The following is a 23,863-nucleotide window of genomic DNA, read 5'->3' as shown; positions in this document are numbered from 1 at the left end:
ATCACCACAGTGCAAAGCTCTGAGTTGCTGATGGCCCCTGCCCCCAGCAGGGCTATTAGTAGACGCCCTTGTGGATGGAAGTCGGGAGGCCCAGCGGCAAAGGCTGACCGAGCCATCACCGAGTAGTGCCGCGTGGACCCAGCCTCTGTAGCCCGCATGCGCCGTTCCCGAGTGCCCTCTGCGTGAACCCGGCGTAGCATTTTAGTGTGTCCTATAGAATAATATTGAGAAAGCGAACAAATCAGTGGCAGAACCTTCTGAGATTTGCCTAATTGCAACTCAAATTGTTCCCATATTGGAAATTACATGGCTAAGATGCCTTTTGGGGAACTGAATGTTAGGAGCCCAGGAAGGTCAGCCAGCAATGAGTTGCCGGGGCTTTTTTTTTTTTTTTCCTGCCGTGAACTCTTACTGAAACATTTTCCTACAATGAGACATGTATAGGTTGACTCAAAACAGATTTCACAATCGCTTTATCCAATTTTGGACGACTTAATTCGGCAATTCACATAACCCTTTTTAATCAGCCTCGCATCCAGGGGCGGTTGTGGACCCAGGCACTGTGATGTAGACGTCACTCAGGGCAGTGCCCCTAAGTGCAGAGTCTGTGGTCAGTCCCCGCCGTGGCTTTGGGGTTTGGGACAATGTGTAGGACTCTTAGGGGCCCTGGATGACTGTGGGGAACCCAGCAAGGCAGGAGACCCATGGTTCTTGTTCCTGGGCATGCAAATGCCTCCTGTCCAGGGACCATGAAGTGAAAGTGATTTTTCTGTTAAGTTCGCTCCAGTTTTGAGCCTGAAGTGAAGGGTGTGTAGGTCTTAGGATTTTTGACTCTGACATTAAAAACATGTTGGCTACATGCCTAGCTCAGAGTCCTTAGGGGCAAAAGTAATTTCCACTCCTCTCTCTATGGCACTGTGGGAACTAGATACCTGGCGTTAGATGGGGTAGTGAGGCCAGCTGGTGGCATCTTCGTCATCACCTCTCAGGGGCAGAGGAAGATGCAGAGGCTCTCCCTGGCAGGCTTGATTTGTCTGGCCTTTGAACCTTTGCGAGCCCTTAGTTGCTGATTCACACCCGTCTTGTGAGAAGGCCTGTGAAAAGACTATCCTCATTTTATAGGTGGGGCAAATGAATCCTGGAGCACTCAAGTGATTTGTTCAAGGTCACTCAAGGACTCAGTGGCAGAGCCAAGTTAGAACCAATTTCCTACTCCCAGTTCAGGGGTAGGTTTTTTTTTTTTTTTTTTTTTTTTTTTTTTGGTGGTGGTGGTGGTTTTGTTAAGGAACCTGCCTCTCATGTGCTCGATGAAACACGGTTGAGCAGTTGAGGCCATGCTTGCTCTGAAGAGTGAAGCGTGAACGCAGGGCGTGTGGTCATCTGCTTGACGTCCACGAGACACTGCCGAGTTCAGACAGCCCATTCTTAGGTGTCTTCTCAGCTACCCAGAGTGTGGTCATTTACTCTCTGCCCAAAGCCCTGGAGCCGTTTGTCAATTCTCTGGGCAACCCCGGCTCCAGACCAGGTGTGTTCAGGGCCTAGGTGGGGAGGAAGAAGGGCCCTTTGTACCAGGTGCTATTCCAGGTGCTTTGCATGCATCATTTTATTTAAAAGACAATAGGGTCGGTGCTGAGAGATTTCGGAGAAAGGAGAAGTCAGTGTTGCCTGCGTGGCGGGATGTGTGCGTGTGTGTGTGTGCATGTGTGCATGTGCACGGTGGTCAGGGAGGACTTCCTAGGAGGCCAGAGGCCAGAGCTATGTTGCACTATGAATGAGGGCCTGAATGTGGAGAGGGAGAACATTCTGGACAGGGTGGTGGGCGAGAAGGAAGGAAAGCGAGAGGAGAGTGGGAGGGCAGAGGAGGCAGGTGACAGGGACTGCCATTTGGTTGGCCCTGAGGGGACATGCCAGGAGACTAAGTCAGAGCAGTGAGCTGCTGTTGTCTGGATCCAGTCTCCTCCAGGTCCTTGACTCCCCACTCAAGCACCAGAGCCAGGTCTTCTTCTGGAAAATAAACTTCCTCCAACCATTGCCGTTCTCCAGAGTCAGCAATCTGACCCCCAAATGTCTGCTGAAGCAAAGAAATGCGGGAAGAGAAAACACGAACAGATATTGACGTGAATCTTAGGGAATGAGAACAACAGGGAATTGTGGGCAGAAGGGGGATGCTATTTATAGCACTCACAATGAGAGCGATAATTATATATGATATATGTTGTGTATGAGAGAGATAACGGGTATGCATACACCGAGTATATGCATGTGCGTGTGTATATGTGCGTGTTCCCACTGATGGGATATGTGTATCCGAAAAAAGTTTATGAGGCTCCAAACTACCCCCGGAGAGAAGCCCGCCTGTGCCCGTCCCAGACGAGCACCTGTGCTTGTGCTGCAGCTGCCCAGCTTCGTGGTGCCGTGTGCTTGCTCTGTATACTCTGGGAGGGGTCTGAGGACGGGGAGACAGTTCATCTCGCAGCAACCTGCATTCCGGGTGGTAAGACTCAAAATTTGCTAACAAAAAGTTTGAAAAGTCACACAATTTCCATACCTCTCATTTCTTACATTAGAGTCTTCCACTACGGGTCTTGATTTACCAGATGATCTCTGAGGCCCCCCTGGTTAGTCTCCAAGCCTTAGCCTTTTCTCCATGGCCCTTAAGGATGCGAGAAGAGCTGAGAGCAGTTTGTACTCTCATTCGCGGCTGCATTCAGCAAATGTGCATTAAGTATGATTATGTGCCAGGCATCTGGGGTGCACAGTGAGCAAGCCTGATGCAAGCTTTCCCTCCAGATGCATGCCATGTGGCGAGGAGTGTGTGGCCAGGAAGACAGCCCGATTGAGCCGCAGCAGAGTGTGATGGTGCAGGGGACAGAGGGAGCATTTGAGAAGATACCTAACCCAGCCCAGGAGGCTGTGAAAGGATGTTGTGTGAGCTCGGATAAGAGGCAGGGAAAAGTGTCTGTGGCGATGGGAACAGCAGATGCCAAAGCGCCCAGGCGCGGCGGCCTCGCGATGGATTCAAGGAAAAGAAAGAAGTTTATGTAGCTGGAGCCCTGGGTGCCCGGGAGAGAGTGGTGTTAGGCATTGCATGTTTGTGTCCCCAGAATTCATGTTAAAACCCGAATCCCCAGTGGGATGGTATGAGGAGGTGGAGCCTTTGGGAGATGATCAGGGTTTGATGAGGAAGGTGGGCCTTCGTGATGGGACGGTGGCTCAGGAGACAGGGCTCACGAGTGGCTCGCACCTGCTCAGCAGTAAGGGTCTAGGGCTCTAGCCCACACTGAGGCCCTGTGCTGGAGATGGCAGCCAGGACTCGCCCCAGTCCCTCCTTACCGACAGCCCAGCCACTGGATTCCCTGGATGACTCAGCGGCCGAGGATCACGGAGAAGCAGCTCCGCCTGGGCTCACTCACATTCAAGCAGCAATTCCCATCTTCGGGTTAGGAACGTAAGGCCACAGGAGGCCGATCTGCGCCTTCAAAAAGAGCAGCCCGTCATCCACCCTTTTTCCTTCTCTTCCAAATCGAGATTCTATCAGCTTCCCAATCTGTGCGTACAGAGTCACATTAACAGTAGTAACCTGAATTGACAGCCCCCTATCTGTTCATTAAGGTCTCAACTGCCTTGCAAAGTCCCCCTCAGAATCTTCCGGCTTCCACGTGTGTCTGGCTGCTACTTTGTGCCTCTACCGCTTCTAGGAACCGCTGCCCGTCTTGCTAAGCTGCTTTCTCACCATGGGGGCCTGGCGTGCTGCCGGAGCATGGCTTCTACTGCTGTCATCCTTTGTGGGTCACCACAGCCTCCTGCTGGTCATCCCTGCCCCTCTCCCTTTGGGACTGTGGCCCTGCCAGCCGCAGCATCGCTGTGTAGGGGCTCTCACAGTACGGACACTGAGCACTGCTCTGTGCCCTTTTTAGGCGCCAGCTTGTCTTACAGTTTTAAAGACTATAGACATGGCTGCGTAGACCTAGACAGGAGAGAGAGAGAACCGGCTGCATTCAGAACCCTCCTTCGCTGAGGTGCAGGAGCCCTGTATCTGGGTCTATGCTGCTGAGTCTTGCTTTAGGACAAATTCTTTCCCTGAAGGCAGTTGAGTTCTCTGTGCACTTAGCTTTCTGGAGGTTTTGCTCCAAGCATGTCCAGATTCCTGCATAGGCTTCAGCTGGGCCCCCTGCTATTCACCTCTGCATCTGGGAGGAACTGAGCTCAGGGGCCCTGGGGCAATGAGCAACTGGTCCTGCCCACCTGCTGGTCTGATGGAAGACAGCATGCAGACGAGGGAGACTCGGGTTCCTCTGCAAGTCCCTCTCTGCTTGGCTGGCGCTGCTGGAACTGACCTGAGGAATGGGATTCGGTGATCCTGGCTTCTTCCCTTTGCAAATACAGATTTTGCATTTTTACATATCCGGTCATCTTCTGGCTCACCTTTAGGATTTCTTACCTGGATGCACAACATGCAAGAAAATCACATATTCTAAAGTCAGGTTGGAATGCCTCCCCCTGGGAAGCTGCAGGATTCCAAGGAGACGTCATGGATTTTTGTCTTAAGTAGATTACAGGCTGAGAGTCCTCCAAGTTGTCTCTGGAACTTCAGCTATAAACACCTCTGAACAAGACACATACAGCTCAGCATCTGTAGGGGAGCCCAAGACTGGAGTAATGATTGGCAGTAAGCTTCAAGGCGGGTGGGTGTTTTGGGATCTGTGGGGAAGGGGCTGATTCTGTAGTTGTTTCAATGGGCAAATGCTTTGGCGCTGACAAGGTGCTTGGTCACGCCTGAGAGTGAATCACCTGTAACAGCTGGCACTGTGTCCCCACATTCCTTTCACAAGCAGGAGGCACCTTTGCTTGGCTCCCTTTCATTGGCAGAGTTGATGCACATGGAATGCTTCCTTCAGAGTCAAAGGCTGTTATCTTGCTAGGAGAGAGCCAAGAGTTTTCTCTGTGTTTCCAGCCCACGAGGGAGGCATCACTCCCACGCCATTGAAATCATACTGGGCTGTGGCTAATAACTCAGTTCAACATGCATGGAACTTTCTCCTCTGTGAGCGACACCAAGCAAAATAACAGGGAAATGAAGGAGATTCAGACATGATTCTTGCCCTCAGGGTCATCTTGGTTAGAACGCAAAGTGATAGTGCAGAAAAATCGTTTGGCAGCATGGTAAACAATGTCTATTTACTTTTGTTGGACTGTAAACCTTTTGAGATTCCAAAGAAAGTAGTGGCTTCGCTTGTAAAAATGTACGAATATAGCTCTCTGTGCTGTGTTTTCTTTACCGGCACGGGAAACCCCCTTACGTCAGAACCTTGGTTTGAAGAGTCCATCCAACAGGATAGATTGAGGAGATGTTGAGAGGAACACTCATCTGTGGGTTTTTGCATTATTCCAGGCAGGGGAGAAGCTGATCCAGGAAAATACTGTCTGTGGGATGGAGAAGGCTGAAGTAGAATTCGTGGGATCTGAGGATGTAGCTGGAGAAGGGGTGGCGAAGAAGGAAGGCTCTAAGATTTCTAATCTGGATGACCAGGTGGAAGGTGGTGCCGTCAGCATGGAAGACACAGACTCCCCTTTCCGAATGAGCAACCAGGACCGGGGACATAGTGACCAAGTCTAATGGACAGGGCAGAGATAAGATCAGGGGACCTTGGGAGTCATGGAATTGGGGACAGGCAAAGGACACCTTCCTTTCCAGCCTAGTTGTGCTGGTATGGGCAGAAGTGGCTGTGGCTCCTTTGGGTGAGATGGTTGTGCTCAGCCTTGGAGGCATGGTTTTATCTCTGATGAGCAGGCTGCCTTTGGGTATAGCTGAGCACCTCAACCAGGCTGGTGTCTGGAAGCAGACTTGTGTATAACCTCATGCTGTTGCCACATTTCTCCTGGAATAGAGTGTTAAGTTCTGTTCGTGGAACTGAACTGAGATGCATAGAATCAGCCAGGGAACTTTCTTTCCTACCTCCCTGTGCCTGGCCCACCTAAGATCTGATGATTAGTATTATCTGGAGACATGCATGTATTCATAGAAAGTCCCCAGGTTGCTTCTAATGCATGCTTAAGAATCACCAATTTAGACCATGACCATCTTCGTGCTTTTATAACTGTAGGAATGGGGTCTTAGGAGGGACAGGATCTCGGCTAAGATCTTCAGCAGGTGGAAGGGCTTGGCCCAGCATTCCCAAACCCCGAGCCAGTACTGTCCTCATTCCCCAGGTGCTTTGTCCCCGGCCCCCGCTAGACTTAAACATCAGACGTTTTTGTGGATAGAATCTTCCAACCTTTTTTTTTCAACTCTTCTCTGGAAGGCTCAGAGTTATGTCCTCTATCCCAGGTGGTGGTGATGGGGACACAGTATGTAGAAATTTCTGTGAGGCTCATAACAGAAAGTAGGGCCTGAGTTGGCTCTTTTCATGGCCTCTAGAGGACACTTGGGTCTTGTTACAGCTCACAGCCCTCAGATTTGTCCCTGACAACATTATTGAAGTCAGTTCGTTCTGCTTTGGACCCAGGAAGACTGGGTTCTCAGAGGGACCAATCTCCAGAGGGACCCTTTTTCTTCTACTCAGAGTTCATCTTGGCCACAAAACTGGGGCTTCCAATGCACAGGTAGGCTCCTCTGGGGCTGAGAGGAGGGGGCTGCTGGGGACAGGGGTGTTGGCGTTCGACTGAGGCTGAACTTTTCTAACTTAACTGTCAGAAAGGCTGGGTAGGTACGGGTGACACTCAGGGCCTGTCAGCATAGCCTCGCCTCATGCTTTGGTGAGTCCTCTCAAGGGGATTTTTCTAAGCTGACCCAGGGCATGTGGCTCAGGCCACCCACCTGGCCCTCAAGGGCCAACTGTAGCACACACCCTTTTCTCAGGGCTCTGAAATGAGAGGATTGCTCAGTGTGGGACAAGTGGTGGCATTTACAGATGGCGTTCGCATCTTCTGCAACTTTTCTCCCCTATATGCGAAGGGAGAAGTCGATTATGTAAATTGCATGATTATATGAAAAATTGATGAGGTGGGAGGAGGAAAGAACTCTGGAATGAGGGGATTCTGCAGAGTGGGGAGGGCGTTTCAGGCAGCATGAAGCCCAGACCCTCTCCTTGCAGGGGCAGGGCACAGGGAGTTTGTGCCAGAGGAGAGCCACGCCTGCAGAGCACCTTGCTCTGTGTGGGTTTGGATAGCAGTGTTTAATTTCTGGTTTCCGAAAACTGGAACAGTCCAGATGCGGCACAGCAGCCTGGGTAGGTGAGGCAGAAAGTCTTTGTGCTTTCGAAACTGAACTCAAGGAAATGACAGATGGACTGAGGATCTGGTCCAATAATTATATCAGTCCTGAAACAGAGGAGTGATCAGGCTGGTTTAGTGCAGCCAGACACATGGATCAGCATGAGACAGAGTGGAACTGGGACTTGCATGGATGAAGAGAGGAGAGAAGAGACCAGAGATGCCAGAGGAGAAGCAGAATGTGAGCAGGGGCCGCGCCTGGGCAGACACGGAGATGGCATTTCAGCCCTGTCTGGCCTTGGCTTTTACTTGTGCCCTAGGGAGGGAGAATTGGCGACTCATGCCAGGACCAGCTGGGGATTGCAGCATGCCGCTGCAGATTTAACAGTTACAGTATTGAGTAGAGGTCCAAGGCATGCGGTCATTTATAATCTCTCTGAGGCAAGGGTTTGAATGGGACTCATGGCAAGGCTGGAGTGGACCCTGAGCCATGTGAACCCTGTAGTCAGACACAGAGCTGACCTGGCCTCCCTCATCCACGTCTCCGTGCAGTGGGTGCTCTGCTCTCATGACACCGTGACTCTTGAGGAGGAGTGTGTGTGTGTGTGTGTGTGTGTGTGTGTGTGTGTGTGTGAGACACAGAGAGAGAGAGATAGAGAGAGACAGAGAGGATCATCACTTACGTTGCATTCTAAGGGAATAGCCCCTCTTGGAATTGTGCAGTGTAAAACTTGCACAGTTGGACATATCAGCTCTGACTTACCCAAAAAATTGACTTTTGAAAAAGTTTGAGGAGTAGACTATTGAGCTCAGCACTGGCCCAGCTCTGTGAAAGAGTCCATCATATACTTTATCTGGGCATATGGAAAAGGAATTTGGGAGCCTCTTGCAAATAATTCTCCAACCTGTATGCAAATCTGTCTCTTATCAAGTGAAAGATAAAACTCCAGCAAAAGTCAAAAATATTGTTCATGAGGGTGGGAAAAGAGCAAAGAAAAGATGAGCTCTCCTCAGAAATGTAATATAGGAGAAAGTTAGGAGCTTGTTTAAACGTGTCTGCATTGGTGTAGTTGTGAATTTCTGATGGTTTCCGGGAGTGTATTGTAATGTTATTTGCAAAGTCTGACTGTATATAGGCCACGTACAGACATGTGTGTGCTTATGAGCAGATTTACTTGGTCTCGAATTGTGTAAGTAGTGGACTTTCATATTATGTGTATTTACATTACATGTGGACTTTAGAAGCGAATCCCAACTTAACACGCAACTTCGCCGTCACCTTCAGACTTCACCGCAACAAACAAATCTATTGACATGCATCAGGTTCTAGTTAGACACTTAGTATAGACACGGAGTGGCAGGAGCCCATAGAGAAGCAGGTGCTCACTCTGCAGCTTCCGACTACCTTTAGGAATGTGAGGGTAGGTGGCGCTGGGTAATACTGACATCCGAACAACGTCAGGTCTTCCGATCTGCAAACGCAGATGCTGTGTTTATTTAGGTCTCCATTAATTTCCTTCAGCAACGTTTTTTAGTTTTCTGTGTATGAGTCTTTTACCTCTCTTGTTAAATTTAGTCCCACAGATTTTATTCTTTTGGGTGCTATTGTAAATGAAATTATTTTCTTAATTTTCTTTTTAGATTGTTCATTGCTGGTGTATTCAAACGGAACTGATTTTTTTTCTATAGTGTTCTTGTGCCCTACAACTTTACTGAATTTGCTGATTAGCTCTAGTAGCTTTGTGTGTGTGTGTGTGTGAAATTTTTGGGATTTTCTATATGTAAGATCATGTTATCTATGATTAAATCTAGTTTTACTTATTTCTTCCCAATTTGTATACCTTTTATTTATTTTTCTTGCCTGAATGCTTTTGATAAGACTTCCAACACATACAAAAACATACCATACTAAGCCTTATGGAATACGTGAAGGCCACTGGTGAAAAACCCACTGCTGACATCGTATTCGATGGCAAAAGACTGAAAACTTTGCCCCTTAAATCAGTAACAAGACAAAGATGCTTCCTTTCAATACCTCTGGTCGACACCTTTACATTTACCTGCGAGCCATTTGTATGCCTTCTTTGGAAAAATGTCCGTTCAGGCCTTTGGCCCATTCTTAAATCAGGTGGATAAATGGTTTGCAAATATGTTCTCCCATCCCATAGGTTAACTGTACTTTTGCTGATTGTTTCCTTTGCAGCACAGACATTTTTTTTTAGTTTGATGAGGTCCCACTTGTTTATTTTCGCGTATGTTGCCTTTGCTTTTGGTGTCAGAGCCAAAAAAATCATCGCCAAGACCCATGTCAAGGAAATTTTCCCACGTGTTTTCTTCTCAGAGTTCTATCGTTTCAGTTCTTAAGGTTTAAATCCGTTTTGAGTTGACTTGTGTGTACGGTATAAGATAAGGGTTTTACTATCATTTTAAATCTTTTTCTTAAATCGGTGCTATGAAGCTTTGACTATTTTCCCGAGTTCTGACAAAAGCGGGGGTCTGTTTTTCCACATTTCTGTAAAGAGACAGACATCTGGAGCCAGCTACTCAGCCGTTTTCCTGATCCGCTTACAACTTTCTTTACGAAGTGGTTCTGAACCCAACCAGAGAAAATTTCTACCTTCCTTCGGTTCCCTAGTGGTCTCTCCTTGTGTTTTTCTAAGGACTCCCAATTTGCCTTATGCATAGGTTAAATTCCCATTATCCGTGGTAGAATGTCAATGCCTTCAGAGTCAGATCTCATTGTTAGAGGAGCTTTCCACTGAAGCTTGTTCATGGGAAACACCAGGAAATGCTGGCCAGTTGAATTGACTCTTATCCTTATCCTGGGCCTTGGTCTTCCCCCGATATCTGGCAGTACCTGGCTTTGCCCTCATGGTGGCCTGGACACGTTTTCTTGCAGTGACAACGGGGCTTGGGGAAGGAATCCATTGATCTAGCACTGGAGGACGAGGCAGGATAAAGGTCGTAGCGGAGCTTCGTGACGCTTTACTTGTCCCCTCTCCCTGTCCTCGTCCGCGTCTCTCTCCTGAGCCTTCCTCTGCCGAGAAGGTTTGATGCAGAAGCTGGCTGGTTGCTGTGCTCTGGCTGGACCCGAGGCCCTCCGCTTCCACGGCGATCCCGGCACCGCTCCTGCCGGCTCGGCGTCTGCACCAGTAAGTGTGTTTAATGAGTAAAAAGCATAATGACTTTTATCAGGTTTTAGTGTAAGTAATGAACACAATTACCGAACAGGCCCTTTTGTCACCCTCATGGAATTTATGGGTGTTTGAGAGGTCAACACCCACTTCTAGCTGCTCCCATCATTGCTACTTGGTTGACTCAGTGACCCCACTCATCAATGGGTTTGGCTCTGATGCCAAAGTAAGAAGTCTGAGCTGGTCTTTCCTATCTTAAAGTGACAATTTACCCTCCCTCACCTTTATGTCCATCTGGGGCTCCAGTCTCAGCCTGGATGCCCAACTCTAAGGGACTTGCTTTGAGAAGACCCTGGGCAGGGGTGAGTGACTATAAGGCCAGTGATGTTGGAGGTATGGTCCATGTCATTGGAAAGAAGATGGAAAGTTCTAGTCCCCCACCCAGAGTCCAGGTCTACTGTGTACTGAGCGTCTACTTAGTTGTTATACTGTGCCAAGCTCAGAGGCCTAAAGGCCTAGGGGAGCTCCTAGCAGGCCACACCCGCCCCAGCAAAGCTGAAGACACTGCAAACCAGAAGCCAGAAGCCAGCCCTTGAGTAAAGTGTGACCAGTGGCCTAGAGCCTTCCACAGGCCATGGAGAATCCCCAAGCATTTGGGCAGTGGGTGTGAGGTGGGGGCCTTGCGGGGTGAACCACGTCAACTCCAGAGCACAGGGGAGGGGCCGAAGTTGCCCTTTGAGTGACCAGTTCTTCCTACTCCAAAGGCCTAGAGGGCAGTTTCCATGGTTTGGAAAGTTCTTTTGCCTCCTAATGTAACTCTCATTTCTTCGGCATTGGCATCTTATTTCCCAGCCTATCGTATTGGACTTCAAAACAATCCCATCTTCCCTGATCTCCCATCCCATGGACCAGCCCTGACATGGCTTAGAGATGCTGAGAAAGGGCACAGTGCCCCCTTTCCTTGACAATGTAGGTTTCCCTCGCCAGCTCTGATGGAAGGTCGCTGAGAGCAGGGCCTGTGACTTTGCCTGGGCCTCTCAGGCTCCGAGTGGCAACGACCGAGTCCCCCTTCCCCGAGCATAGCCTTCACTGTCCCCAAAAGAGAGCTACCCACTTCTCTGAGCCCCTTGTAGTGATGCCCAAAGCGATTAGAGCTGTCCAGCTCCCTGGCCCGGGTTTCTTCCAGGATAGTGAGGAAGGCTTCTTTCTGCCCATGGACAAGAGGGCACGGTTTCCAGCTCCCAACACGTGCTCATTTCTCAGGAGGAAAAAACACATTCTGATGAGCTCTTTATCTGCTCTCCCCGGCTCTCTCCAGCCTGGCCCCACGTGTTTGGCTGGCTTGTCTCGGGCTCCCTGGCACGCCCCATCCTCACTGGAGCTGTGCTTTGGAGGGGCCGAGGGTGCCCAGCGGAGGGACAGGCAGCACCCCAGTGTGCCCAGGGGGTGGCAGAAGCCTGGCGCCCTGGGCCCCTGTGTGATGCCGCAACCTGGCAGCCATGATGATCTCCCAGTTATTTATTGTCATAACATTAATCACGCTGAACTCACTTGGCATTAATGAGGATGTAATGTGTACTTGGACGGGAATTTTTATTGTAGTGCAGCATTAACTAACTGGCTTATTATTTAAAGTGTTACCAGACCTGGTATGTACAAATGGTTTACTTTGCAGTCTCCAAGTGTTGAAACTTTGTATGGTTTGTGTCAAGAAAATATGAACATGGAGCACAAAGGAGACAGGGGCTGAAATAGCATGGTGCCGTCCGCTGGCTGGCAGGCAGACAGAGCGCCCCAGAGGAAGGGCGCCCTGGACGGCCGGGCAGCCCACCTCGGCCCGGGCCCGTGCCTGAGCCAGATGCTGGACGTGATAAACCTAGGGTGGTTTTCAAGGGCGTTCTGAGTCACCACCTCGGGGCAAAGAGACGAGGTTTAGCAGTGTCAGAAGAGCTGCAGCCCGAGTCAGAGATCGTGGCTTCCGGGCTCTTCTGTCCATTACTGATCGGGGGGCAGCTGTGGCCCTTGTTCCTCTGCAGGCGTCCCCCCCCCCCCCCGCCTCTTTGCCATCAGCCCGCCCTGCCCACCCTCCCCGAGCTTTGTTCACTGCGGGGCTCCACCCTTCTTGGCTGTCGCAGATGCTGTTCCCTTGTTTGGTTCATGTCTATTAATTTTTTTGAGATGACTCAGGCAACACATCCATCCTGAGGTCCCCGAGTATCCCCCACGCCAAAGGCGTATTTAATGCCCTTCCTCCGTGAACCCCTGTTTCAGACTATACATCTCGCTTACAGGGGACATCACTAGGATGAGTATGACATCATCCTTACCAGTCTAGTGTGAAAGGCGAGCCACACCCACCCACCCACACCCACACACCCACACACCCCTCAGTAAGCCAACAGAATTTGAGCACTATAACTACATTAGAGGTAGAGCCTTGCAATGCCTACAGCTAGAGAAAAGTAAACAGATGGACCATTAGGGCCATAGTTATTCAGAAGAGGGAGAGATGAGCCTGTGCTGGGCCTTGAAGAAGAGACGGGAAGTAGAAGGACCTGTGAAGCTGTGGTGGGGGCCACACCGGGATTGGGGAGGAGCCCAGTGAGACCCCACGCTGAATGTGTCCACAGCTCTGCACCTGGATTATAGCTGGTGCTTCCACCTTCTAACGTGATAACATTCAGCCTTTGCATTTTTCTTTCTGGTTTTGACCGACTTTGGATCTAGTGCTCTTTTCATAACTTTCATTTGCCCTTTGTGAACAAGGCACAACCGTGGTACTAACCCCTGACCCAGCTGTGAGGCGTTCCCAGGAGCTTGCCAAGCCCAGCATGCATGGAGTTAGGTGGCGAGGGGCTGCGGTAGCCTACCCTTCAGCAGACGACCCTTGGATTGGCAGGAAATAAAGATGTAGTGCCGGCAAGGTTGGGCCCCATGGCAAAAGGACTATCGACAGTGGTCCGGAGAAGAGAGAAAAGGGTCAGTTCTCACAGAGACACTTCCAGAAACCAGGTAGAAGGTCAAAGCTTCATCAGGATTGGGTGTCAGACCGAAAGAACATGGCTCCAGTCCTCGTGGAGTCTTCTCAAGAAACCAAGGTTAAGGTCTAAGTATGCTAGTTAGGAAAAATAAAACTAGTGCTTATAACGAACAAATATCCGAATCCCAGTTGCTTCATATATTAGAAGGCTTATTTCTCGTTACGCAAGGTCCAACATCATGTTTCTGGTCTGTCCCCAGGTGGCATCGGACATGTTCGTTTTGGGACATTGACTCCTCTATCCTGTGGTTTTGCCCTCCCCCTCGGGCTCCACCGGGTTCTCTGTATCTGGCTGACAGATGGGGGAAGAGAGGGAGGATTATGCATGGACGGTTTTGATGGGCCAGGCCTAGAAATGGAGCAGAGTGTTCCACTCACATTCCACAGGCCAGAGCGCAAATGCACGGCCACACCTAACTGCAAAGAATGCTGGGCTGTAGAGTCCGTGTGACCAAGAAGAAAAGGAAACGGGACGGTGAGCAGTCAGAAGTGTAAATAGTCATATCTACCAGATAGTGAGCCCCTACTATGTGCCAGGCACTATGCTAGTCTCTATACATACGTTATTTGTATCCTTGAAATCAGGGTCCCACCCAGACCCACTGGGTACCGGGCATAGCACGGAATGACCTTGCCTTTTGATGGGATAGAGAGGAGGCCTTATATATGGCCCTGTCTGTTTCTCATCATTTCAGGGCCCGGTCAAGGTCATCCTGAAGGTGGTGAATTTTAAGACCATGGGTGCCTGTGGACTGGCAGGAGTTAGATGGGGGCGATGGGGACAGTGGGCCTGGTACTGCTGGCCTTGAAACATTGCAGCCTGGTCAGCTTCTCACTGGGACCCTCCCTCCAGGTTTACTGGTCCAAATGGGATGGGATGGGTTGGGATTTCACCATGAGGAGCCACTGGCTGAACTCCAGGCACCCTGGTTGTCACTGCATAATAGTCTGTAAAGTCTTTTATTTTCTATCTTTCTTCCCTCTGCTTCTCTGTTCCCCTTTTCTCACTGAAATTCTTTAATTTTCCTCCTAATTGACATTGTGGACAAGGTCTGCTGGTAAGTTAGAAGAGTTTATCTGAGCCGACACTCTGTTTATAACTTATAATTTACATTCCATCTTCAAGAAGTTTCTTCCATTTGTTAGCTGTGGCCAGTGTGTTCTCTCTGTGTGCTTGGCTTGAACTGAGTGAGGAAAGCAAAGGTTAGGTCTTCAAATGCCAGGCTGTTGATGAAACCCGGGGTCTCAAGGTGACAGATGTGTGGATGCCATAGGAGGAGGTTTACTTTATCACCCACATGTAGCAGCATGCTCACAATGTTCATAGAAATCCCCACACCCAGGGGCTGAGGCATGCAGGGCTGGGAAGCTGGGTGATTGCCCCAGACCACCGGGCACAGGCCCCTGTGATGAAGAGCCCCTCCTGCATCTGTAATCTTGCCTTTGTTTAGGACGCATTCAAATTACGACGGGGCCAGGGACCAGAGTGTGCGCGCAGCATTCTGTTCCGAGCTCTGCGCAAATTGGAGCAAGTCAGTTTTCCCCCTTTGACCTCAGGTTCATCAGCTGTGTGGTAAGGAGACTGGGAAAGATGCTATTCCAAGTTCCTTCAGCTCTGAAGTCCAGGAATCTTAATTATGAGTATCGGTAACAATTTTTGCAGCTCTTCTCTCTCTCACACTGGGATGCAGTGTGATGAAGTGCAAAGAGTATGTTCTCTGAGCCTCAGTTTTCTCATCTTTAAACTGGGATAAGATCCATTACCTTGTCGGGATTTGTGAGGATCAAGCAAGACAATATGCTTGGTGTTTAACACGGTACCTGGTGCATGGCACTAACGAAGGTTGTGTCACCTGCGCCACTCACGGAGAACTAGGAATGGTCCATGCTCTCTGGGGAAGCCCAGCCGACCCTCTGCATACACAGAGAAGCCACATGCAGGAGGTGCTTGATCAGGCCTGTGGGGTCACGGCCCAAACTCATGTGCCACGCTAAACCAAGGGTTCCAGAAGGAGGAGAAACCTCATCTCTGGAGCCAGCCCCTGGTTTTGCCCTTCCGAGCACAGGAGAGAAACCACATAGGCCACAGAGAGGGCAGCTCTCCTCTGTAGAAATACATGTAAATGTGTTTGTCATTAGGCCTTCCACGCCAATAATCCATATCTTCTCCTCTTTCCTTTGTTGCGTTTTTCTCTGGTGGCCAGAAGCCAGATAAAACACACTGCCTCATAGGCTCCAGCAGCTGATTCTGCCTCCTCGGGCTGGAGTGGGGCTGTGGGCAGCGGCTTCCACTGCTGGCTCTAGCAGTGGATGCTTTGTGAACTCTATCTGGGGCTTCTGGCTGGCTCCTGACACCTGGCCAGCAGCACCTTACACGTACCCCATCACCCAACACATTATGGCCTAGAGGTGCTCCAGAGTGCCAGTGGTCAGACCTGTGCAAGGAGAGCAAGCGGAATGAGGACAGGGACGCCGTCAGTCACCAGATGCCTGGCAGGCCATTGGTTTTCTGAAGATAGATGAGTTGGACCCATTCCGCTTGGCCGAGCATGACAATTCCCACTGGGGGGCCCCATCTTCCCTCTCCTACTTCTTCCCTGAAGTTCACCTATCCAAAATATATGATCCCCTGTCCCCAAGGACCTGATGCCCGCCCACCTCGGGGTCTTCACATACGCCATTCCCTGTTCCCTTGTTCTTTGCCAGCACCGACCCAGTGCCAGGCCTCCGCTGGTCCCTTCGCTGGGAAAGATGCCTCCCCGGAGCCCCTCCTTACGTTCAAGGCTCAGTTCCAACTGTGCCGACCTTGTTTCCCCTGACTATCCCGGTCCAGGTGATCTTCTGGTCACCTCTATTCCCAGGTATCTTACCTGTTTTGTCACCTCCTAGAAACACCCCTTGAGATCATTATTCATCACTTCATGTGCAAGTCACTGGTTTACTGAGGAATCTCCATTCATTGAGTTTACCTCTGTCATAGTTTTTTATTTTTATTTTTTCCAGTCATTACTGGTATCTACTTTTCACTCAAGATAGTGGCAAGATCTAGCCCAAACGCCTTAACTTTCTTGTTATATTTGGTTATTAGGACAATGTCATTTTGTGATTTAAGATTTATTCCAAATAATTAATAAAGAAAGAAACTTTCCAATCCCAAGCTTGATTCATAGCTCTTTTTCTATCAATAGTGTCTAGCTCCACTATCCAGCTCCAGTGGTTTTAAAAGAGAATGTGTGTATGTGTGTGTGTGTGGGTGTGTGTGCGCGCGCGCGCATACCTGAGTGTGCGTGTGAGTTTGTGTGTGTGTATATGTGTGAATGGGTGGCATTTAGTGCCTCAGATGTCTTGGGGTTGGGGGAAGAGTGTCTACTGAGGGCAAGCATCTTCCTTCCCCGGGTGAGGTTTGATCTTCTAGGTTGGCTGTAACTTCTCCTGTAGCTCATGAACTGTGAGTTCTAAGAGGAAGAGTCATAGCTTCAATGTTCCCTGCTGGCAAGGGACCCTACTAGGCATTGGAGATCACTTCGAGATTTGGCCAGCCTTCTGGTCCATTCTGGGTAGTAGTAGTCAGGCTACACCCCGCTGATTGTACGTCTTTCTATCTCCTACATTGGGTGGTTCTAGAACTCACCTACTCTGCAGTCTACCTGAAGGCAGTGGGCAGCTTCTGTGCCTCTTAGAACCTGGAAAGTTAGGCAGACAGTTCAGCTCCCCGTCTCCTCCTGGCATCTGCCCACCAGTTCTCTCCAGTTTTCTTTCTCAAGAAAGAAAAGGTAATAAAGGGGCAGGTGAGTAAGTCTCATGCCGAAGCAGACATGGAATGAGTGGGTGAGCTGCAAGTCTCCTGTTCTTGCAAAAACCGCTGTATCAGGTTCCTAGGGCGGCTCTAACAAGGCACCTCAAGCCAGGCCTCTCACAGTTCTGGAGGCCAGAAGGCCAATATTAGGGTTTTGGCAGCATGCTCCCTCTGAAGGTGTTATGGAAGGATACGTTCTGAGCCCTCTCCTACCTTCTGGTATTTCCTTGCTTGTGGTAGTCTAGCTCCAATCTTCACATGGTGGTGGTGATAGTGGTGGTGGTGGTGGTGTGCATGCACGCGCGCATGTGCGTGTGTCTGTGTGTTCACATGATGTTTTCTTTTTATAAGGACACCAGTCATATTGGATTAAGGGCCACCCAACTCCGGTATGACCTCATCTTAACTAATTATATCTGTGATAACCCTATTTCCAAATGAGGTCACATTCTGAGGTCCTGGGAGTTAGGATTTCAATATATAAATTTTGATGGAACGCAATTCAGCCCATAACAACTTTCGACCTTCACAAGTGATTCTTGGAGTCTTGCTCTTCTCTTGCTTCGTGGGGAGGGCATGGCATTTCTTCTTGAGCTCTGCACCTTAAATATGCAGGCCACCCCATCTGTGTCTCCAAGTCTCTTTTATGTTGACTGAGGCTGGTGGTTTGTGGCGTAGAACTGGTTTTGGTACCTTGAAGCAAGCAGGAAGGGGGAGATTGTGACTCTCTGAATTTAGAATATGGGGTGCTCAGCATGTTTTGCCCATTACTTTGGGTCTTAGCCACAATTCTGAGAAAACAGACCAAGTCCAACACTACATTCTTTTAATGAATATTTTGCCTTCTTAATAAAATTGTGATTCCTTCAAGACAAAAAAGTCCCTAACGGGATACAGAAGTGAGAGACTTGATCTCTGCCTTGTAGTTGCCCATGGTCTTGTGGGGACAAAGAGACATGTAAAAAAAAAAAAAAATTGATCCCAGCTAACAGAGGCACACTGTGGGGTCTGAGGAAAGCAGCCATACAGCTGATACAGTAAATGCCCAGTTCCATCACCAATTCCAGCCTCAAGGATACGGGATCTCATCCTTCCACATTTACACATACTAGCAACCGTTGTCCCTTTGGTAAGGGCCTAGGGGAGAAGAGCATCCGGGGCCTTAGGAAGTAAACAACCCTTCTGCAGTGTAACTGATGCTGTAGAAAGTGCTTGGGGATTCATCGTGGGGGCAAGTGCACATTTTGCCAGAGTGACAATGGGAAACTGTAGTCAGAGCCCTGGGGCCTCCCTGACAGTGCCGCTTGGAGGGGGTGCACTGTGCAACCTCATTCGCCTGTTCTGTCCCTGTCATGGGGAGCATGATTTGAATAGAAAGTGAAAAATGGGGATTGGAGCACTGGGGTCCTGGCGGGGTGGTTGTCATCCACAGAGCTCCCCTATGCGAGGCTATCTGGAAAGGGCACATATTGTCCTGCTTGGTCTCTTAGCAGTAGTTGGGCCACTAGGACTCCCCAGAATCCTCCACGTTTAGTGCCTGCAGGTGGACAGAGCTTTAACTCATGGAAAGGTCGTGAGCAGTGGCTGCCGTCACATCACCGTTGTAGCTCAGGGCAGCAGGCTTCCAACCTCCAGGCCGTGAGGAAACAAATTTCTGTCTATAAGTCACCCAGTTTATGGTACTTTGTCATGGCAGCCCAAATTAAGACAGAAGTTAAAGATTTCCCAAGATTACAAGGCTAGTGAAAGGTCAAGCTTGGAATAAAAACTCATTTCTAAGTCCAGGTCATGGCACTACATGGTGTTTTCCTGATGTGCGTGTTCATAAATCTTGCCTTCTCACATGATGATTATTTACTCCGTTAAGGCCTTCTCTTTTCTTCCGCGTTTTCCTCCTTTTCTTTCTTCCTTTTTGTAGCTCTTGTCCTTTTTCTGTCCATCCTTCTTTTCTACCATCACCGTTATGACAGCTCTTCCGTTACAAATTAAACGCCCACGAAAGCGCCTTAACGGGACACATGAGAGGCGTTGCCTATTACGACCATCCAGTGTTTGCTGCACGGTGCTGGTGCGAGGGTTCAGAGGGGGAGGGCAGGCACACCATGTTCTTCTAAGGCAGCGTATACATTCCAGGAGGGGCTGAGGGCCTTGGGGGCGTATGAATACATTCCATTTCCTCAATCATCTCAGGCGGGTTTAAAATGGTCATATCCCTAATGATATTAGCTCTCCTTTACGGAGTAGAGGCAGCACCTTTCATTTATTTCTTTCGATTCTCATGAGGATGTGCGAGGCAGGTGTGGCTATCTCCAACACTATGGGTGGCCCACCGCCATCCTTGGGCCGCTTAGTGCCCCCGCGGAGCTTGCTGCGTCTTTGGAATCCTGCGGAGCTCCCCACCTCAGGGGCGACACATTGGTTCGACGTGATTGATGGCTTCGCTGAACTGTTCCAGCTTCCGCGGAGCCAGCTAAAACTCGGAAGGAGCTGATCGGTTTGGAAGGATTAAGGAATTATACGTGATTAAGAAAGGGTTCTGAAACCAGAAGCCCCCAAATGACACTGAAAAACAGGAGCCAGTGACCAGTTTCGATTCGTTTTTTTTTTTTTTTTTCAAACTGAGATGAAGACAAGCCTTTTATGGGTTTTTAATTTGATACCAGTGTGGCCTCCCACACTAATCAAGGCTTCCCCCTTGCTCATGACCTGGGAGGGCTTCCGATCGGAGAGGCAATTCTGAGAGGTGCTGAAGGATTTCATCGAAATGTGGGGGTACGATATCAGCCCTTTCTGGAGAGGTGGTTCTGGGTTTGCTCGGGTCCTCTAATGTGTCACATAAACTTTGTGTGTGTGTGTGTGTGTGTGTGTGTGTGTGTGTGTGTGTGGTTGCGTACTACCATACGCATAGACCTACGGGGATGTCTTTTTCGTCTGGAGTAAGATCGCCTTTCTCAGATGGCGAAAATGATACCTGATCATAAACGGGGTGATCACGAGGCTATTTCTTTCCCCAGTAGAAATCCTCTCCCAGGCCTTTTTGGCATCTGTCTGCCCTCCCAAGCCGTATGTGTGACCCCAGGGTCTGCTCGTTTTGCCTCGTTCGGGCCTCTCCAGGTCTCCGGGAATCGCTCGAGACCCACGCTCTCCGTTAGCTCTGGAGGGGGGCCAAGCGCATGCCTTCCCTTCTGCCGTCTTCATTAATGCTGGGCTCGCGTCCCGGCATTCCTGAGAAATTGATAGAGACAGAACATCAATTGCAGTTTAGCTCTACAACGGGGAAACTGACAGTGACAGGCTGCTTTTTTTTTTTTATTTTCGGAGAAGTCGATGGCCCTTTCCTGGAGCGGCCCAACGTCGAGGCTCTCTGGGCCTTCGTGAGGTCATAGAGTGGGATACAAGACAAGAGCAACAAGCCGCTAATCTGCTAATTGCAGGCTGGCTAAGTGATATTACCTTCGTGTTTGCTTTCTTGGACTCGACGAATGGCTGTGTATGCAGAAGAGAACAAACCCAGGTGTCCTCGCTCAGGCCGGGGTAGAGCTGTGGTCTGTGAGTTAGACTCACGAGGCCCGGATGTGGCCTAACCCGGAACTCCCCTCCGAGGGAGGCTGTAGGATTAGGGCCAGGGAGAGCAGCCTGGGCAGTGCTGGAGCAGATTTCCTTATTGGTTTCCCATAAAGAGGGAGAAGACTAAGTAGTCGCTTTCTCTTGTTTAGGCCTCTTTAGGTCGGCTTCAGTTAGGTGACTGACTTCCCAGGGGCACATGCAGTGAGCTGGACTGGCCAGATCCAGGCGGGAACTCACATGCCTTTTACCAACGAGCAGGGGAGAGAGAACGGTGGGTCTCTCCCAAAGTCGCCTGCCCCTCCTCTGTGTTGTGCACCTTGGCGAACACCATCACCTGCCACCCCGTTGCCCAGTTCAGAGATCTCGCAGTTGCCCATGGCTCTCCCCCTTGCCCCTCCCACGTCGCGAGGTGGACATCCTCTTTCTCTTTCGTATCTCTTCAAGCTGTGCCCGTCTCTTCTTTCCCACTCGAAACTTCCTTGTCCAAGCTACTGTTGTCTTCCCCACGTGGACCAAAGTGGTAGCCTCTCACTGCTGTCTACTTCTAGCCTTGCCTCTTAATAATTGACTTTTCATCCTTCAGCCAGAGGCATCTTTCTAAAGTGCAAATCTGACTGCGGCGTTTCCCTGCTTAAAGCCTGCATGGCTCCCTGCTGCCTTCTGCATCAAGTCTAAACTTCTTTGCTTGACCGATCTGATGTGGCCACGTCCATCTTCTTCGCTAGCTTTCCGCACTGTCCCTCCCAGCCACCACGAACCTCTTGCGATGCCCCGAATTCCCATTGCTTCTAGGGGTTCTTGGGTGCTTTTCCTCTGCCTTGGCCTTCTTCCCCTCTTCTACCGGATTTCTCCGCCCTTTTTCTTGGTCTCAGCTTAGACGTTGCTTCCTCTGAGATTTCTTTTTCTGACTCCCTCAATCTAGGCCTGTCCTTCTCTGTGCTCCCATAGCATTCAAGTATATCCCCATGCTGTGGTACCGATCACAGTACCTAGTAAGTGCCTATCTATGCGATGGAAGCCTTCTTTTCTTTTCTTCATGGGTGGTACAGAATTTCTCTTGAAAAATGTTATATTTATTTAGGAAAATATCTTAACAAGCTACTTGGCTGGAAGGTGGAACTCTGGCGGAAACGAAAGAGACCATTGAACTGTTGTATATTCTCAAACTGGGTGAGAATATAGGTGTCATTGAGGACATGTTGGAGGAATAAGGTGGGAAGACGATGGTTTATCAGTATGGTAGACTGGACCGAAAAATCTTTAAGACTCGCATAACTCACATTCAATGAAAGTTGTAGGCGTCTGAGCCTCGTGAGTCTAAATCATCCTTTACCCCTTACCCTTCCCCACATTAAGGACTTGTGTGGGCATGTAGTATAAATCTGGAAAGGGAGATGGGTTCATGTCTGCGTCTCTTTCATGATGGTAATAAACAAACAGCCATAATGCACTGAGGAAAGCATCAGAATTCAGAGGGAAAGCATGTCAGAAGTGGACGAACATAAGGGTGTTAGCTTTCCTTGGAATGAACAAGAACTTCAGAGAAGCCACTGGATTTTCTGCAATGTGCAGATCATGGCTTTGGGTCAACTTTAACTCAATCCACAAGGGAGAAGACCCTGGCCGACACCTGGGTTCCAGTAAGGTCAAGCCCAATGGCAAAAGGACTGTTGGCAGTGGTCTGGAGAAGAGAGAAAAGGGTCAATTCCCACAGAGACACTTCCAGAAATCAGGTAGAAGGTCAAAGCTTTATCCAGAAGGAAGTAGGTATCCATTACTCTGTTCTTACGAGGAACTCAAAAAATGGCCTTGGAAGGAAAAATGATGATAAATAGGTAGTTGGTCTAATTTGCAGGAGCTGTTTAAGCTTTCGGAAATGTCCTGAACAAACCCGAGGTCTCCAACCACAGAGTCCACGCAGGAGGCTGGGATGGGCAGGGCGCTCACAGTTCTCGGCTGGCCGGGCTCCCTCTTTGCACAGAATTGCAGTTAATTCTGTCTCCTCGCCCATCCCACCTGCAACTGGATGTAATAGGCGGGAAGGTTGGTGGAAGAAGGGGGCCTTGTCGAGTGTGTCTGCGTGATAATCTCTCTGTTCCTCCAGGTCAGGACTAGATGGCTGGAAACTCACACTGGACTTATACTTTTTTTTTTCTTATTCAGCTTTTGTCCTTATGTTATACCTTCTTTCAAAAAAAAATAGGATTCTCCCCCAAATATTAGATTTTATGATTACTTAGATATCAGAGATAAAGATAAATGTGCTTTTGCCTTTCTGTGTGTAAAATTGATGTCCCCCCCCCCCCACCTTCCTTCCAAATTCAAGAAATGCTTCGTGGTGGTCTTAATTAATCACTTTTTACCATACTGTGGAGGTTATTTTTACCTCTAGTTTTTAAAGAGTGTCTGCCAGTGGAACAACCTGAGTGAAGCCCAGTGTTCCTGCCAAGGGCGATTGTGCTGGGGACAGCCTCACAGCTGATAGGCTTTAATCAGACCCCAATTCTCTGTTTCCTGGAAATCGTTCTTCTGTACTTCTCACCCTGATCTCTGGGGGTTCCACCCCCTTGTAAGGCCAGTGGGGGAGCAGTTCTTTGGAAAGCTGGACAGAGAATAGCTATGGTGAGGAGTGTTTGTCTTTTCCTCTCCAAGAAAGGTCACAGGAAAAACCTTTGCTAAGAATAAGCTTTTTGGAAGGAAACTCAGCATGCTTTGGCCTGGGCCCTTCAGGGAGGCTGCACCCTCTGGGGGAGCTGGGGTGTCAGCAGCAGCAGGAGCAGCGGCCTCAGCCTTGGGGGGCCCAATGCCACTTCTCCCCATTCTCCACCAAGGGATGCCCACCTTCCCTCGGGCCCAGGTGTGTATTTCTTGTCTGTAGGAATAGACCCGGTACTGGGGAAGATTTCTGCATCCTCCCTCGCTCCCTCTATCTCTCTCCTCCCAGTGTATTTTTACCGTCCAGCAGGGCAGCCCCGAGTGCCGGCATCACTCCAGTAGCTCTGAACTGTTTCTAGATCCTTCCACACTTCTCATGGTCCCTAGCCACCTTGCCTTTGCTGTTTGTTGCCTTGGCTTAGAATGTCCTTTCCTCCCATTTCCCGTGGCCGACTCTCC

This window comes from Rousettus aegyptiacus, unplaced genomic scaffold (assembly GCF_014176215.1).
Source record: "Rousettus aegyptiacus isolate mRouAeg1 unplaced genomic scaffold, mRouAeg1.p scaffold_m13_p_7, whole genome shotgun sequence".
Lineage (NCBI taxonomy): Eukaryota > Metazoa > Chordata > Mammalia > Chiroptera > Pteropodidae > Rousettus > Rousettus aegyptiacus.
This window is presented reverse-complemented; position numbering follows the sequence as displayed.